General features: G+C 41.7%; 1 long non-coding RNA gene across 2 annotated transcripts in view; it reads left to right on the top strand.

Moving 5' to 3' along the window:
* LOC122549556 overlaps positions 1-14,513 on the top strand; it is a 31,034-nt gene extending 16,521 nt beyond the window's left edge. For both annotated transcript variants that reach the window (XR_006311575.1, XR_006311576.1), the window contains 2 exons: positions 13,177-13,289; positions 14,283-14,513. This is a non-coding gene — a long non-coding RNA (uncharacterized LOC122549556). The remainder of the gene's footprint in view (positions 1-13,176; positions 13,290-14,282) is intronic.
* Positions 14,514-15,217: the final 704 nt, after the last annotated feature.

The raw sequence follows: 15,217 nt of genomic DNA on the forward strand, positions 1-15,217 counted from the left end.
GTAGGCTGCTCTTTGGTGGCTTGTTGTAAACTCTATGGGCCAAGTGGCCTGCTTCCATACTGTAGGGATTCTATGATAAAATGTAAATGGCCCAAAATCCCGGCAGAACTCCACTACATGGAGATAGTGAGGATTGCAGATGCTGGAATGTCAGACTTGATTAAGTGTGGAGCTGAAAAAAGCACAGAAGGTCAAGCAGCATCTGAGAAGCAGGGGAGTTGATGTTTAAGGTTGGATCCTTTCATCAGGACTTTTGAACCTCTGTGCTTGAGCTGCTGTGCTTTTCCAGCTCCATATTTTATGGATTCCACTGCATACCTTCTTCCAGACCAAAGGATATGCAGTAATCAGTAACTTTTTAAAAAATTCTTATCCCTTAGCCAATTTTGTATTCATGTAACTACTGTCCACTTTCGTCCATGTCCTGCAACTTTTGTCACAAGCTTGTTGTATGGTGTTTTATCAAATTCCCTTTGGAAGCAATGTGCACCACACAACATGCAGTGTAACCATGATTTGAGTTGTCTTTCTTTCTTTCTTGCTTCCTTTCTGCAATTGAACCTATCAATTTATAGGATTTTGACCCAGTGAAGGAGTGATGATATATTTCCAAGTCAGGATATTGAATAGGTTGGAGAGAAATCTGTAGGTGGGGTGTTCCCATGTATCTGCTAGACATTTCCTTCTCTATGCTCACTGTAGTGGGTTTTCAACGTTCTGCTGAAGGAGCTTTGGTTAATTTTTGCAGACCATCTTGTAGATGATACACACTACTGCTACTGAACATTGGTAGTGGATAGTGAATGCTTGTGGACATGGTGGCAATCCAATTGGTCTGTTTTGTCCTGGAAGGTGTCAAACCTCTCTGGTATTATTGGAGCTGCACTCATTCAGGCAAGTGGGAAGTATGCGATCACACTCCTCACTGTGCCTTAGAGATGATGGACATGTTGTGGGGAGTCAGGAGGTGACGTACTTGCTATAGGATTCCTAGCCTCTCACCTGCTATTATAGCTTCATTTATACAGCTGGTGTATTTCAAGTTCTGGTCAATGGTCAAACAAATGATGTGAGACATGGTTCCAACCAATTTTTCTCGGGCTTCTTTATGCCAGAATCAATCAATTCTGCCCTTAGTGTCAGGAGTAATTACCTCACCTATGGAGTTCAGCTGTTTCATTTATAACTTATATCAATGGCTTAAAAGAAACAAGTTCAAGTTTAGAGACAATATAGACCTAATATATTGTGGCCAGCATTAAAAGATTGAAGGTGGCGTCTATGTATCTCATATGCACGTTGGCCAGTCTGATTGACTGACTGGCAGCACCAGAGCTCAGTGGTCAGAGCTGTCACTACTGCAAACAGGCCAGTGATGATAGCTGTGGATCTTGGAGTGAGCCATGTTGAAGGTATTCAGGGAGGAGTGTTTGCCCACTTTAAGCAGGAGGGGTAGAGACTTGTTGGTTTTGAGGTATAGGCAGGTCAGAAGGAAGGGAAAGAATACCTTCTCCAGTGGGCAAAATGCACCCTTCCAAAATAGTACATTGCCTTCATTCTGCTGCCAGCTCCTGCCCAGCTGTCCATGCGATCTATTGTAAAGCTTAGGCAGGGCAATATTGGAATCAATTAAACTTTTAACAAATTCAGTAGGCCCTCAATTATTTATTTTCATTTAGTGGGTGAACTGCCAAATTTGGTGCTGGCACTAGGTTCTCTGAATTATGGGAAGATGTCAAGGGTGTGTGGGTAAGTGATCTGCTGGTCACCTGACCTATTTCATAGGCCCCCAATCTGCAATACACCCCAGCAAGGACACGTGTGCTAAAATAAAAGGTCTAGTGAACAAAAATGTTTGCCTGGATAATGAAGCAACTGCCCCGTGTCAGTATTTAAAGGCCTTTCCTTCATAAAGCCATCAATCTCTGTTGTGCTCTCATCTCATTAACCCTGCTGAGTTTCACATAGCTCAGGAAACTTCTGCTCTGTTCTGCTAAAGTTAAAATTGAGGGTTAACATTTCACTTACTTTCCTCCTGAAGACAGTTACCTGTTCACAGATTCATTTTGAGGATCAGCTAGCTCAATTGGCTAGATGGCTAAAGTAATTCAAAGTAACACTGAAGACATAGGCTGAGTCTCTACACTGGCTTGTGGTAATTCCTGAAGACTTGGCTCCTAATATCACTGAACGCTGTAGTCCCTCAAGCTATACATCAGTTGTTTCTCTCTCCAATGGAGGCTATGGGCTAATTACTTACTTGAATGTTGAGGAAACATTGAAACGCAGGATGAGAACTATGTAATATCTGCGGGCTAAAATAAAACAATATAGTTATGAGTCTGGAGTGCGCAGTGTTTTGATTGTTCAAAGACAAACATGTTAGTGAAGCTGCAGACCTGCAAGAAATGAAATGTCAGTCTAATCGTGTATAATGTGTCCCATGATTCATCTGCAGTGTGATGAAAATGACATTTTATGTAAACTATGTTGCTTATCATTCCACTTGTGATAATTTTCTGGCATCTATTGCCTATTTAGTCATGACTCAAATATCAAAATTTTGAATTGCAAAGAGGTTGCTGTTTTCATTTAAAGGGGAAGACCTGCATGATGTCCTCAACATTGAGCTGACACATATTGAGTGATGGGAGATTGGAAATAAGAATACTTTGTGGTACTTTGGTAATCAATACCTCTATCAGGCTGATTCACGGTGCTCCAGGGAAGTGTTGATAATTGGTCAGCCTTCAAGGGTGGCCCAATTATCAAGGACTGAGATTCTTCTCATTTGGCGTCAGACATCCCATGCAAGTCACTGTTGTAAGATTTAACTGGTTGGCACAAGCAGCAGGAAGCACTGTTGCTTTTTTCTTTCTAATTATCAAGAGAAAAGTCATGAACACAGATGCTACCCAAAACGGCTTTGCTAATCACAGATATTGCCTGACTGTGAACAATTCATAATAAAACAGTACCGAATCAATTCTGGTGTTGAGTATTTATTTGGCGGTTGGTGGAAAGGGCAGCTACTCTACCCCTCAATGACAGGGCAAATCGATTTTGATGAACAAGCCTCATTTCTATGCAGGAGGTGAGATGTAACTAGTAACTGCTGCTTACAGGAACAATGATGGTCAGGACTATGATCTGCAAATAATCTGTAGCAGTGCCTTAAAGTGGATGGCCATAAGATCAAAAAACCTATTTTCAGATCCGGAAAGTTTAATTAGTGCATTCTGCAGCAAGGAGATAAACTTGAGAAAGATATAAATCTCAGAACTTTCAAAACTATGAAGAACGTATGAGTGTCAGACTTACTTCTAACCTAATATTCTGCAGCTTCAAATAGTGCGGTAAATGGCTGTGTACCAACTTTTAATTTATAGGTGGGCTGAAGACTTAGTGATGGCAGTAATAAACTTTACAAAAATTGTGTGCAGGTCTGAACAACATTAGTTAGGCTGTGTTTAAATACATTAATCGGGTCTCCATATGTTTCAAACAGGAGTGTTGTATGAATATTTTTAAAGTTAACCCCGTATTAGGAATAAATGGGCCTGTATTGTTAAGACTTTTTTGTTTCATTTAAGTTTATGTCCCACTTTCACCCCAAGCTGCAATTTAACACTTCCTCACCTTTTCCGTGCCTAAATATAAAGTGGTAATGAGACAAAAGTGACCCTCACAATTTGCTTTAAAAAAAGACTGAGCTGTCTGAAACAAAAATTTTTGAGATATTGATCACAGATTTGTTTCTACAGTCGCTTGGTAAAAAGGAAGTCTCATTTTCTTGCAGACACTTCACATATCATTCAACCGTTAAAGCTATTCTGATGCATACACTGAATGCCACAAAATTTTCCAAGCCAACACGTGTTCATAAATTACACAATAGTGAATATTGGCTCCAGGCAAATTTTCTGAGGTAAGTTGTTCTAATTGAAGTGCAAACAGTTGGTGGATAGCCATGACCCTCTTGTTTACCACCTCACCCTTTCTCTCCCACCAACCTTCTGCCTTCTGTTTTTCTGCTTTCACACTCTTCTGCTGGAAGGTATGTGATTTTTATATATATATTTTTAATATTTGTTTTGGATTTTTGAATTTTTAACTAGCAGAGCATGGGTTTTCCATGTGCCTGAATGGGTTTATTGATCAACTTGGAAGTATTTCTGTAGCTATGGTGATTTCTTTTGCAATACAGTATTAGGAAAAAGCTTTATGGAGAATAATTCTGAAGTTTTGTTTGTATTGCAAAATTTTTATAAGTGAACAAAGTAAATTCTGTAGCGTATTAGATTTTCAGGTAAAGATTCTAGATTAGGGAAAACACCCATCACTTGAAAGAAAGATTTTTAGTTTCAGTCTGGGCAATTTTACACAAGTATTAGCTGAAGCTGGATGGGTGGGATAGTGGCTCTTGAAAAAGTGAGCTGTTTATACTGTTCAGAAAGTGGTTATCTCAGTGTAAGGAGTTTAGTTTAAAAGTCCCAGACTGGAAGTATTGCTTCAAACACTGAAGGAGTTATGCGAAACTGAGAGTTTAAGCTCAGTTATATAATGAATCAAGGAAGTGGCCATCAGATTCTCAAGATGGGTATTAGAAACCACAGTGAAATTATACCATATTGATGTGAAACAGGAAAGAATTCTCTCTAGTGTGAGTACTGTAAAGAAGTTGTTTGGGAATTCATAGGGTTGTATTTTTATCATGTTTTTAATCTTTAGAAGTGTTATATGTAAGTAGTTTGGTTTGTTTTATTTTATCTTCAATTGTCTTCACTCGAGTGATGTTCCCCAACTCAATCGGACCGATGAGGGTGTCCCCTCCATCAGAATGCCCTGCAAATCATTGCCTCCACTTGCGCTATTTTCCAATGATATACCCAATTATAGTGCCTGTTTGAAGTCCAGTTGAACTTCAGCGAGTAGATGCTTTTGCATGTTTACATCATTAATCTCATGCACCAACTGGTCTCTCAGCATCTCATGAATGGTTAAAGCAATGTCAATTGCCAGTTGTCTTGACCTAGTCAAAAAATCCTGATATTGTTTCCCTCGGTCCTCGAATTGCTGAGATAAAAACAAAGTATCTCAGAATTAGAGGAGGTTTGAGATTTTTTTTTATTAAATCCGTCAACTCTTGAAATGTTTTTGTATCTGGTGCCTTAGGGAAAGTTAAGCTCCAAATAACTGATGAAGCTGCAGCTCCACAGGAGATTTTCATTTGCTCCAATGCATTCTTTCCACATACTGGGCCCAGTCTTTGACAGTGTCGAATGGGTTAAATTTACCAAATAATAGTGCTTCCCCTATTTCCTCAAACTCCATGCACAACTTCCCACTGCTATTCTTGTTGGCCCTAATCTTACTCTAGTCATTCTTTTATTCCTGATATACAGATAGAAAACTTTAGGATTTTCCTTAATCCTACTTGCCAAGGACATCTCATGTCCCCTCCAGGCTCCTCTTAACTCTCTCTTTAGGTCTTTCCTGGCTACTTTGTAACTCTCAAGCACCCTAACTGAGCCTTCATGTCTCATCCTAACATACGACTACTTTTTCCCCTTGACGAGATCCAACTTCTTTAGTAAACGACGGCTCCTTTGCTCAACAACTTCCTCCCTGCCTGACAGGTACATACATATCAAGGGCACGCAGTTGCTGTTCCTTGAACACACTCCACATTTCAATTGTGCCCATCTCCTGCAGTTTCTTTCCCCTTTGCATCCTAAAACCTGCCTTATCGCGTCGTCATTGCCTTTTCCCCATCAATAACTCTTGCCCTGCGGTATATACCTAACCCTTTCCATGGCTAAAGTAAACATAACTGAATTGTGGTCACTATCACCAAAGAGCTCACCTACTTCCAAATCTAATATCTGGCCGGGTTCGTTATCCAGTACCAAATCCAATGTGGCCTCGCCCCCTGTTGGCTTGTCTACATACTGTGTCAGGAAACCCTCCTGCATGCATTAGATACAAACTGACCCATCTAAAGTACTCAAACCACTGTATTCCTAGCCAATATTTGGAAAGTTAAAGCCCCCATAGCAATTACCCTGTCACTCTCGCTCCTTTCAAAACTTATCTTTGCTATCCTTTCCTCCACATCTCTGGAACTATTTGGAGGCCTATAGAAAACTCCCAATAGGGTGATCTCTCCTTTCCTGTTTCTAACCTCGGCCTATACTACCTCAGTAGATGAGTCCTCAATTACCCTTTCTGCTAGCGTAATAGTGTCCTTGACTAACAATGCCACACCTCCCCCATTTTTACTATCTTTTCAGTTCTTACTGAAACATCTAAATCCCGGAACCTGCAACAACTATTCCTGCCCCTGCTATATCCATGTCCCCAAATTGGCCACAACATCGAAGTCCCAGGTACCAACCCATGCTGCGAGTTCATCCACTTTGTTCCAGATGCTCTTGGTGTTGAATTAGACACACTTCAAACCACCTTCCTGCTTACTGGTGAATTCTTGCGACCTTGAAACCTCACTTCTGACCTCACTAATCTCAACCTCCTGGACATTGGAACTACAATTTAGATTCCCACCCCCCTGCAGAATTAATTTAAATCCTTCCAAATAGTATTAGCAAATTCACCCCCTCTCTTCCCCTCCCCCAGGATATCGGTACCCCTCTGATTCAGGTATAGACCAGTCTGCTTGTAAAGGTCCCAAATATGCCAGAATAAGCCCCAATTATCCAGGTATGCAAAATCCTCTCTCCTACACCATCCCTGCAGCCACGTATTCGACTCCTCTCTCTCCCTATTCCTTGCCTTACGAGCACATGGCATGGGCAACAAACCAGAGATAACAACTCTTTGTTCTAGCACTAAGCTTTCACCCTAGCTCCCTGAATTTCTGTCTTAGATCCCCATTCCTTTTCCTACCTAATTCATTAGTGCCTATGTGGACCATGAGTTGAGGATGATCCCCCTTCCCCTCAAGGATCCTGAAAACACAATCAGAGACATCACAAACCCTGGCACCTGGGAGGCAACACGCCACCTGTGAGTCTGTCTTGTTCCCACAGAACCTCCTAATGGTCGCCTAATTATGGAGCCCCCAATGACTAATACTTTGCTCATCTCTCCCCTTCCCTTCTGAGCAACAAAGACAGACTCTTTGACAGACACCTGTAACCCATGGATTACCTCTGGTAAGTTGTCCCTGCCACAACAGTACCCAAAATGGTATACTTGTTATTGAGGGGAACGGCCACGGGGTATCCCTGCCTGCCGGTTCCCGTTCCGTACCCTGACAGGAACCCATCTGCCTCCTCCTTGCACCTGAGGTGTGACTACCTCCCTGTAACTCCTTGCAATAACCTCCTCTGCCTCCCAAATGATCCAAAGTTGTTCCAGCTCCAGTTGCCTGACAAGGTTTTCGAAGAGCTGGAGCTGGGTGCATTTCCTAGGGATAAAGTCAGCAGGGACACTAGTGATGACACTTACCTCCCACATTCTGCAGGAGGAACATTCAACTGCCCTAACCACCATTCCCACTATTGTAAATTCCCGAAGAGACTGTAGAAAAATAAGGAATAAAATAAAAACTAGTTACCTTAACAATCTGGCGCACAGAAAGTTTTTTTGGTTAGAGGAGGAGGACGGATGGGAGACACTACCTGAGTAGTGTTTCGGCTAACACAACCATTCAAATATATAATTTTACTAACCCAGCAATCCTGTTTCCGCTCCTGCTCAGCGTGCATTCCACCTATTCACGAGGTCAGTGATTTACCTTCCCGTCAACCCCCTGGTCGACGCTCCAGCTCTTCCTGCTGCAGCAACAAAGGAAGGAGAGTCCTTGAAACTGGTCCAGCTCCTTCAGAGCTAGCTCTGAGTGAACAGAACCTCTGACACTCCTGTTCTTATCTGTGAGCGTGGGCTCCCTGATTTGACCAGATCAACAGCCTCAATCAAGGAATTCATATTCTTGCTGACCTTACAATCACTACAATCTGTAGTTAGACCAGGAGATCACAGGCTTGGTCTTCTGTAAAGGATTAAATTGAGAACACTGATGTGGCAATTTAGAGGAAAGTGCGGATGTGCAGATTGACTGAAATTCTGAGTGCAGTGATTGCCTCCTTGACATCCTCTTGTTACTGTCAACAAGCATGGAGGAGCCCAGCTCCAACTTAGCAGAGTGCACAGTACAGAGTTATTCCATTGTGCAGCCTCTTCGCTATCTCCCTGTCAGCCTGCGGGCATTCCAATTGCTGTTTATGTATCGTTGCTGCCTTTGTGTGCACTCCTAACCAAAGCCTCAGCCTTCCTGTGAGGATGTTGCATTACCTGCTTTGCAAAAACAAATAGAACGTGAAGAGATATCTAAAACGTAAAATTACATGGAATTAAGAATTGTATATAATTCAATTTCTGTATTCAATAGATTTTGTTTCTTTCAGACTAAAGCACAAATGTATAATGTTCAACCTGGTAATGATGACGTAAATCAAGATATATATGTCTAATAAAAAAAAAGAATGGAATATAGAGCCTCAGCCTCAGGATACAATATCATTAATAGAGTTGAAAAGTCAAAAATTACATAGATAATCGCTGAGTAGCCTCATAATACTGTCTAGAATTCATCATCCCCTTATGATGTAGCCTAGTGCCATTGTTAAGTATCTGAGTTATATTTTGAAGCTCCTTAATCCTCTCTGTGTTATTGCAGCAAAGGTTTAATCTCAGTTCTGTTGTAAAATCTAATCTGCATTAACATTTTCCATCTATGTTTGCAAAGTTCTCCTTTTGCTGTGGTATGTTGGTATATTTAAATTTAAATGTAATTTAAAGCACTGACAAAGTTATAAAGGTCCTGACACTTATTCCTCAGTACCAGGAACGTGAACATTATTTCTTATTGTCAGATGTGTATGTATTGGAAAATGTTTCACTATGATTTAAAGGTTGGACTTCTAGTTTGTCTCTCAGAATATAAAGTGAATTTGTCGGGAAGGTGATCTTTAACCAAGTGCCACAAATGCTCCTCCAAGCCTGTAACAATGAAGGTGTAAGTGAGTTAAAAATCACACAACACCAGGTTATAGTCCAACAGGTTTAATTGGAAGCACACTAGCTTTCGGAGCGTCGCTCCTTCATCAGGTGGTAGTGGAGGGCTCAATCCTAACACAGACATTATAGCAAAAATTTACAATGCGTTGTAACTGAAATTATACCTTGAAAAATTGATTGTCTGTTAAGCCTTTCATCTGTTAGAATACCATTGTAGTTTCACTTCTTTCATTCTCGGGTTAGCTGTTAACAATGGTGATAGCTAGACAATATGTTGAAGGTGTTGGCCCCCTGTGTTCTCTCTCTATGCCATGATGTTTAGATTGATTCTAATCTAAAAAGTGAGATAACGGAGTTTTACATGAATTCATGCAGTTTTTGAGCTCAGAGTTCTACACTGGGACTTCTCAAAGCGGTATTGGAGAGTTTCAGAAATGAAAATGGAGAAGACTGCAAATATATATGATTGTAATTCAGGAACGCGTGTTGTTGTACCATTACACAGGTTTGTCAAGGTTTTCTTCTGTTATCACTGTACTTAGTCATAGAGTCGTAGAGATGTACAGCATGGAAACAGACCCTTTGGTCCAACCTGTCTATGCCGACCAGGTATCCCAACCAGATCTAGTCCCACCTGCCAGCACCCGGCCCATATCCCTCCAAACCCCTCCTATACATATACCCATCCAAATGCCTTTTAAATGTACTGATTGTTGCAATTGTACCAGCCTCCATCACTTCCTCTGGCCGCTCATTCCATACACGTTCCACCCTCTGCGTGAAAACGTTGCCCCTTAGGTCCCTTTCATATCTTTCCCCTCTCACCTTAAACCTATATCCTCGAGCTCTGGACTCCCCGACCCCAGGGAAAAGACTTTGTCTATTTATCCTATCCATGCCCCTCATAGATTTATAAACCTCCATAAGGTTACCCCTCAGCCTCTGACGTTCCAGGGAAAACAGCCCCAGCCTGTTCAGCCTCTCCCTATAACTCAAATCCTCCAACCCTGGCAACATCCTTGTAAATCTTTTCTGAACCCTTTCAAGTTTCACAACATCTTTCCAATAGGACGGAGACCAGAATTACATGCAATATTCCAACAGTGGCCTAACCAATGTCCTGTACAGCCGCAACATGACCTCCCAACTCCAGTACTCAATACTCTGACCAATAAAGGAAAGCATATCAAACACTGCCTTCACTATCCTATCTACCTGCGACACCACTTTCAAGGAGCTCACTTAATTTTGTAATTTATTATAAAAATAAAATTAATTATAAACTTGCCGTTTCAGAGAAATTAAAGTGCATTGTAAGATCATAAGGAATAGGAACAGGGGTAGGGCATTAAGTTCCACAAGCCTGCTCCACCATTCAACAGTATTCCTTACGTTCACTTTGCTCCCCTTCCACTGTCACCCTTGATCCTCCTACTGATCAAGGATTTATCAATCTCTGCCTTAAATATACACAAGGATTCTGCTCCCACAGCTCTGTGACTGGAACTTCCAAAGACTCCCAAATCAGAGGAAATTCTTCCTCATCTCAGTCTTAAATTGACTCCCCTTCATTCTGAGACAATGCTTTCTGGATATTTCCCCTCGTCAGAGAGTCTCCCACCAGGGGAAATATCATCCCAGCATTTGCTCCATTAAACCCCTTAAGAATCTTGTATGTTTCAATGAGATCACCTCTCATTCTTGTTAAATCTAGTGAGTAGAGTCCCAACCTGTTTATATTTTGCTTAGAAGACATTCCCTCCCATACCAGGGATCATCTTTGTGAACCTCCTACTAACTACCTCCAATGAAATACCTTTCCTTAAATAAGGGTACTAAAACTGCTTACAGCACTCTGGATGTGATCTCACCAGCACCTTGTACATTTGCTTTCCTACTCGTATATCGCAAACCCCTTGAAATAAGGGCCAACATTCCATTCGCCTTCGTGATTTCCTGCTTCACCTGTGTGCTAGCTTTCTGTGTTTCATGCACAAGTACTCTCAAGTTCATGTATGTTGCAAACTTCTGCAGCTGTTTAAAAAAAACACACAAAACCAGGTTATAGTCCAACAGGTTTAATTGGAAGCACTAGCTTTTGGAGCACTGCTCCTTCCTCAGATGGTTGTGGAGTTGTCGTGGAAATTAAATGGACTCGACTCAACTATTAGCAAGAGCAGCCAAAAAGCTTTATTAATTTTTTTTAACCTCTGCATTGCAGAGGGACCACATGCACTTGACAAAAATGCCTTGTGCAAGAGCCCTGAGCATAATTCAGATACTTGTCTTATACTGTTTCTTATCACGCTCTCAAGGACAAAGACTGTGAAGATTTAAGTTGTTATTCTTTTCATTCCCTTGTTGTGGACATACTGTTCTTATATTTTTCTCTTGTTGAATATTTACAAAGTTCTGCAGAGATAAGTTGTCCCTCGACTGCAAACTTCAGCAAAGTTGCAAAGTGTCAGAAAGTTTTAAATATAGTAAAGCATTGTCTTTCAGATTTCAGAGTAAATGTTAATTTTGTTAATTTTCCATTACATTTTCCCCCTTTTTGGCATTTTATGACAACCAGGACAACAAAAAAATAGAGCCAGATTAAAAAAAACTACCGAGCCAGATAGCTAAAACTCAGCGATCTTAACAGCTGTCTGTGTTGGAAGGCCCATTTTAAATGGTCACAGCCAACTCTTCGCTTTCCAGTTTTTCCACCTGAAGTCTTTCACCACTATCCAGTCTCCAGGTTTTAGATCATGCAGCTTCCCTTCTGCTGGTTGGGGTAGTGCTGCTTTCACTTGATTCTGTATTTCAGACAAAAGTGTAGAGTGTTTCATACAGTAACATAACATCTCATCCTCAGAGTGGTCTGTCATTTGTCTTACCTTATGTCTTGGGTCAATTCCTGTATGGGGCAGCCTACCAAGTGAAATCTCAAACGGGCAATGATTAGCTCTTCCTCTCCTTCTACATCTCATATACATCAGCACAATTGGAAGTGCCTTTGTCCATGCCACCCCGAGTTCCTCACAACATTTTGTCAATTTATTTTTTTTTAAGGTGGCATTTTCTCTTTCTACTGCCCCACAGCTCAATGGGTGGTAGGCACAGTGTTGTCTCATGTTTATTCCCAAATAATCACTGATCTTGCTGTAAGGCATTATTGACAAATAGTGTCCCATTGTCACTACTAAGCCTTTCAGGGATGCCCCTGTATCTACCCAAAAACTGGGGTACCTTCCACATATAACATAGAGGTAGGCATTGACTTATACTCATCATCATTGTACTGAACATATGGTCCATGCTCTGCAATCTCAGTGCTCAATATGGGGGTGGGACTTGCATCAGTGCCTGTAAGGTTAGTAGAAGAGATTAGCATAAGCGAGTCTTCGTTGCCAAGCATAAAGGAAAGAGGCTTGCCTGTCCCTTGTGGGCTGCCACCTCCACCTCAGCCTTCCCCTGTCAGTCACTCTGCTGTCCAGCTTCCAGTTGAGGCTGTCTGTACGGGCACTGTCTCGCCAAGTGGTCCATTGCTCTGCAAACAAAGCACCCACCAGATGTACCTCTACCAGCACCTCTTCCCCTCTCTTTTTCCGCAACACCTGTCTGTTACGGCTGGGTGACCATTTGCATCATAGTAAGCTGAGCTTTACGTGCTTGCTAATCCATCTTTAGTTTCCGCTTATCCTTCTCTTGGGTCAGCAATTTTTCAGCATGTATTACATATTGTTCTATCAAATTCAGTTTTCCCGTGTCCCAAGTAATACCTGTGTCCTTTACCTTCTTCGCTATTTCGTCTTTCATTCCATTGATGAAGCTGTTCCTCAGGTGTGCTTCATACGGAGTGATCTCTGCCATCGTTATGTTGTTGGGTGGTCTCAGTCCACCACGAGCGTTATGGACTACAGTGAGGTGCATAAGGGACTGGGACACTGTCTCACCTTCCTGTTGTTTACACATTGCAATTTTGGTCATGCCCATTCACACTGGGAATGCCTCCCAGGCGGTCTCCAGCACTGCAACAAAAGCATTAAAGTCTTTGTTCTGCTCTGCTTGCGGGTTGGGTGCTCTGGCATGGACGTTTGCGGCTGGCATTTATACTTCTCTTGAGCTTCTTGCTTCAATCTGTTGCAGGTAAGAGATGCTACCAGTGATTCAGCAGACCCTGAGGTGGCGGCCGCTGACGTGGAACCTTCGCCAGGCGGATCTCGTAAGGGGGCTGTAGGTCTTGGATGGCAGTCATCAAGGTCAGGAACTGAAACAGACTTAAGACACTGTACAGCTTCATTAGGTTGATTTCCGCGCATGTCTGCATGTGCGCTGGTGTTTGTATGTGTATTTTCTATCTTTTACTTGAGATTTCCTTTCTCTGATATCAACCTCAGCCTTCCACATGTTATAAGCACTCCAATGCACAGGTTCTATTTTTCCCTTCCTTTTCTCTTTCTCTCTCTCTCCTCCAATCTCGACCTCAATATTTCCAACTGCATTTTACTAAAACATCCCCCCTCCGGAAAATCATATTCCTTGATCCACCATTCTAACTGCTTTACAGACTCTGCACCATAATTATTTAGCATGTATTGTATTTTTGGTTGGCCATTCCAAGTGCTCTGTGGACCCTCTTTTTGTTCTCTCTCGCGGTACCATTATCTTTTTCCCTTTGACTTGCTTTTTACCTCCGGAGGTCTCCTCTCTCATTGGGTGCGTCCGCCTTAATGCCTTGGTTTTCGTAAACCAAGAAACCATGTACCTGATACGTCTTTGGTGAGTCCAACTCAGCCAGTGGTGGCTCCAAGTCTAAAACCACCCTTAAACTTGCTGTCTCTCAAACACTCTAGAGGCAGCAATCCTTTCCCTTGAGTTTTGCTTAAATACCGCACGAGAGTTCACTGAACGCTCTTCCTGATTCATTTATTCTCTTAGAATGAGTCTTTGTGTAGGAATACTTAAGCCACAACTCTTACCCCGACCCTATTCGATTTGAACCCTGGTGCTGAGGCGATCCACAGATTCCCAGTCCTCTCCCGCAAAGGGACCAATTCAGCACTCGAGATGAAGTGAAAGACCTTCAAGGCACTGGCGCCTGCACTTCCTGGGAATCCTCAGAACCTTACCCAGTCGTGGGGTCCTGGGCGAGCCCCCAAGTTTACTGTTGTGGAAATCAAATGGACTCGACTCAACTATTAGCAAGAGCAGCCAAAAAGCTTTATTAACTTTTTTTAATCTTTGCATTGCAGAGGGACCACATGACAAAAATGCCTTCTGCAAGGGCCCTGAGCATAATTCAGATACTCGTCTTATCTTGTTTCTTATCACGCTCTCAAGGACAAAGACTGTGAAGATTTAAGTTGTTATTCTTTTCATTCCCTTGTTGTGGACATACTGTTCTTATATTTTTCTCTTGTTGAATGTTTACAAAGTTCCGCAGAGACAAGTTGTCCCTCGACTGCAGACTTCAGCAAAGTTGCAAAGTGTCAGAAAGTTTTAAATATAGTGAAGCGTTGTCTTTCAGATTTCAGAGTAAATGTTAATTTTGTTAATTTTCCACTATAGGAGTATAAGATTGTAACACACAATTTATAGCAAAAGTTTACAGTGTGGTGTAATTGAAATTATATATTGAAAAAGACTTTGCTTGCTTGTTAAGTCTCTCATCTGTTAGAATGAACAGGTTGGTTTCAGTTCTTTCATATGTAAATCACAAAACATTTTTAAAAAATTACATTTTCAAGTGAACTTTAACATTTGGTGTCTGTCAACCCAAATAATGTATTGAAGGTATTAGTTCCCCTGTGTGATACTATCTTTTTCACAATGTTTAGACCAATTCTAATCTAAAAAAAAATGAATTTACAGAGTCTTACATGGATTCATGCAGTTTTTGAGTGAAGTAAAATGTAACTCTGCAATTACAAATTCACCCCACAAACTTATATGTGTATGTGTGCATGTGGGTGTGTGGTTGTGTGTGGGGGGTTGGGGGGATTGGGGGGGGTTGGGGTGGGGTAGGGGCAATGTGAGTGTCTGTGAGAGAGTGGGTGCATGTGTGTGAGTGTGAGCATAAATGGGTATAAGTCTGTGAGAGGGTGCATGTGTGTCTGTGTGTGTAGGAGTGTTTGTAGAGTGCAATGGGGTCACCTGTAGTGTGACATGAATGCAAGGTCCCGGTTGA

The sequence above is a fragment of the Chiloscyllium plagiosum genome, chromosome 4, assembly GCF_004010195.1.
Source record: "Chiloscyllium plagiosum isolate BGI_BamShark_2017 chromosome 4, ASM401019v2, whole genome shotgun sequence".
NCBI classification, from domain to species: Eukaryota; Metazoa; Chordata; class Chondrichthyes; order Orectolobiformes; family Hemiscylliidae; genus Chiloscyllium; species Chiloscyllium plagiosum.